Here is a 3,995-nt window from a genome sequence, read left to right on the forward strand (position 1 = left end):
AGGGCAGGTAACCAGCTTTTCAGTAACGTTTTTAAGTAACAGTTTCAGAGATCCTCAGCAAATGCCAGGCAGTAAAGGACAGATCTCCAAATGCATACAGCAGATTTCTGGTTTCCAAATTTCTGGGATATAGTACTTAATACGGTATTTGAAACTCTACAATTGCTATGGAAGAGACATTCTGGAGAGTTACGTATTATCCAAAAATAAATTTTTCAGAAGCAAGAAATTTTAAAATAAGAAACCAACCAAAAAAGAATGGCCAACCTTTTAAACCTTTTTTTCCATTAATAAGGGGCTACATAGTCTGCTGGTGAAGAACTTGATAGAAATTGACTGTTTTCACTTAGTGGGCTGATCCCCTTGTATCTGTGTCAGACAAAATCATAGCACTTATTATTTGTTACCATGGAGACCATGAAGATACTGCCATCCACTAAATAGTAGTAGAGGAAGACAACATAATTTTCTGGAACTAGTCCCGTTTTGCCTTCATAAGTTGCCTTTAACCATCCTCGTTCCACTGATGGGTCCACACTGGAAAATATCGCTCCTTGTGGGAAGGAAAGCTCATGCTGTGCTCTGCTTTACAGGAGTACATGGCTTTGGCTTGGTGCCCAGAAGAAACTGGCTTAGGTGAACCAACATTTTCAAACAGTTGAGCTTTTGCTGCCACTACTGAGCCAGGATGCTGATAGCCATTGCTTGAGGCGGTGTCTAGTCTCAATCTCCTGCACATTTTTGGAGGCAGGTCTGGGTTTGAAGCTTTGGGTGTCTCCTTGGAACCTACAGAAGTTAAGCTTTGAATAGATCCACTGTGGCTCATGTTTCCTTCAGCTGCAGAGATGGATCTGAGAGAAGAAGCAGAAGCTCTTTTCAGTCCTGAAAGCCCATAAGGCCCTTTCTTGACTAGGTCTATGGGTGGGGAAATGTCCCCTGGGCTAGTGACCGAAGCAACACTCTGGCAATCTGATTCTGCATCTGTCTTGGTTGCATCTTCTCTAGAGCTTGATTCAGGACTGGTTGTCCAGAGACCAAGGCTTTTCTGTCCATTGGAAGATGACGGGGTTGCAATCCAAGGAATCCCTCCAGATTTCTCCCTGGGGTGGCAGGAAGCTGACTTTGTAGTGCTATTTTGTTCCGAGGAAAGAGAAGAGAGTGACTTGATGCTCCCCACGGGGGTGCTGTCTGAGCTGCTGCTATAGGAGTCACTATCAGGTTCGGCCAGGCGTGGAGTACACGTCCCTCTGGGCTTCCTAGAGCCCGTAGAGAGGCAGATTGCTCGTGTCCTTTGGGATCCAGATCGAGACTGAGGCTGAGGAAGAGGAATGCTTGGGTCTGGAGCAGTATGAAAAATCATTTGATCATGCTCTGTAAGAATTTCTAACACAATATTCTGAAATTTAATATTCACCATAGCAACCACAGTTTGTTCTTGTGCTCTCATTAGAGTTGGGCCAAATATGACACCAAGATTTGAGACAGTCATGAGATTTTGTTGGCTGTGCAGTGATACTTTGACCAGATGTTTTATTAAGATGTCCAGCATCTCTCTGTTTTTCTCTGGCAATTTGTGCACCAATGCATGTACAGCCTCCACCCTGTAGTTTTGGTCATCAGATTTAACAGCAATGATAAAAATCTTTGTGTAACTTGTAAGTCATCAGTGGTCCTGCAAAGCACTTGAGGTAGTTTTTCAGCCCACTCATTATTGTCTTATTGTCCCACAGTTCAATATCAATATCAGGAGGGGATTTAGGAGAAAATATGATATTCACAAGTTTTTGAACTTTGGAGTTCACTCCTCCTATTCAGTAGAGGCCTAAAATGGTGATACCGCTTGTTTCCATGGCTTGAATGCATTTTCTCACAAAATTGAACCCTGCTTCATTCAAATACATTTCTTCTTTCTTGCTTATAATGTCAGGCAGAGTATAAATCGGCTCCTTCCCATCCGTGGCTTCAAGCCAGAGTTTCCTATTAGCTTCTGAGAAGGCCTGTAATGTGATGATCCCATGGCTTTCAAGTACTTGTATGTCGAAGCAGAATTGTTTGTCAATTGAATCTGTCTTTCGTCGGATACAAGATTTTGAACATTTCCGGTGAGCTAGTAACAAGGCTGTTTAATCCATGTAAAACCAAGCGGTCGTTTCTCCTGGACATACAGCTAGCCTTCCATCATCCACTGGCTGGGTGGTCTGTAGTCCTGGCTGGCAGATTTCATCCTTTGCATCAACCCTTCTACCTCTTGTCGAGTACTTTCAAAATTATTCCTTGTATTCTGCAAGTCGAACTGCAGCTGTTGCTTATACAGTGCAAATTCCTGGGCAAGGTCATATCCCTCGTGGTAAAAAAGTAAATAAACCCTGAAGAAATGACAAAGGCGGTTCAGCAAATTCAAACTACTTTTTTTCTTGAACCTCTTGAATTTTAAAGACATATTCATTTTTTCTTTTATTTATTTTTATTTATGTTTATTTGTTTATTTTGAGACGGAGTTTTGCTCTTGTTGCCCAGGCTGGAGTGCAATGGCGCAGCCTTGGCTCACCGCAACCTCTGCCTCCTGGGTCCAAGCGATTCTCCTGCCTCAGCCTCCCGAGTAGCTGGCTTTACAGGCATGTGCCACCACGCCCGGGTAATTTTGTATTTTTAGTAGAGAAGGGATTTCTCCATGTTGGTCAGGCTGGTCTCAAACTCCTGACCTCAGGTGATCTGCCCGCCTCGGCCTCCCAAAGTGCTGGGATTACAGGCCTGAGCCATTTAAAGACATTCTAATGCTTCATAGAAGTTCTGATGTGCTCGATCAATTTGTGTATCTGTCTCTTGCAAATGAGACTGCTTTTTCTTTGCAGATAAATGTAAATGCTTTTCAAGGATAGAGTAATATTTTTCACTCTTTGTCAAACTTCTTTCCACCTTTTGCTGCACCTATCTGTTCTTTTCGAAATTTGTCAAGTGGTGCAATTAATACATCATTAGCGTTTTGGATCAGTCTTTGCCTTTCTTCTACTGCAGTGGGTAGTCTTGCAAATTCTTTTAGTGACTGAGCAATGCTAATTTCATCATCTGTTTCAGCATCACCAATACATTCAAATTGGAAATCTTGTAATGACTGGGAAAATTTCTGCACTGCCATAGACTGATCTCCAACCAGGGTCGAGGTGTGTTCCTGAAGGAACTCGGGGTTCCTTTGGAAAGGATGAAAGGGCAAGGGAACTGGGTAGGCAATCAACATTACCTGTCCTCAACGCCCCAGTGAGCAGAGAGCCATCCTTAATGAGCTCCTTGATGAACTTGTTGGTTTTCTCCAGCTCAATCTCGTGACACTGCAAGCGCTCCCTGAAATCCGGGCTGTCCAGGTAGGAATCGCTGAACTCCAGAGTGGGCAGCCCCATGGCACAGGCGCTGCCAGCGGCGGCCGCTGGCACGTCCGGGCCGGCGGTCAGGGCGGGGGCAGCTGGCAGCCTCGATGTGCACTGGGGACGCGCGATCGCGGGGAAGGCGCTGCTGGGACGCCAGGGGACTGATCGGTGGAAGGAAAGGGGCCCGCGCGCCGCGCCGCCTGAGCCGGGCTCAGTCTTCCTCCCCCGGGACGAGGCGAGCGCAGGCCTCGGGGAGGGCCTAGGCGCGGGTCCGCTCAGGTTGTTGTCATCGGGACGCACCGTCGTTCAGAGCGCTGGGACTGCGAGCAACATTGTTGATTATTAAAGAAGCACACAATAGAAGTGCTAATTTTATTTTACGAGTTCCTTGATAATTTTTCGACTCTTTTGTAGGAAAAAAAAAAAGTAGTGTGTTTATGCTTGCCCAAGGCTTCCCTGTATAAAAGCTGCTTTTTCTCAATTTTCAAAAATGAGTTTCTGATTGACATTAATGATTCTGTTAAATTTCTGTATAAGGCAAAGGCAATTGGGAACATTTGGAAAGGCATTTGGAAACTTCCAAAATTATAAATATTTGCATTTAAACTTCCAAAGCCAGTTGTGTTCGTTACT

At 44.7% G+C, this 3,995-nt stretch overlaps 1 pseudogene; it reads right to left on the bottom strand.

The window, feature by feature from the left end:
- Window positions 1-374: 374 nt before the first annotated feature.
- On the bottom strand, window positions 375-3,395 carry LOC129031234 (rho GTPase-activating protein 42-like; annotated as a pseudogene).
- Window positions 3,396-3,995: the final 600 nt, after the last annotated feature.

This window comes from Pongo pygmaeus, chromosome 11 (assembly GCF_028885625.2).
Source record: "Pongo pygmaeus isolate AG05252 chromosome 11, NHGRI_mPonPyg2-v2.0_pri, whole genome shotgun sequence".
Classification (NCBI taxonomy): Eukaryota; Metazoa; Chordata; class Mammalia; order Primates; family Hominidae; genus Pongo; species Pongo pygmaeus.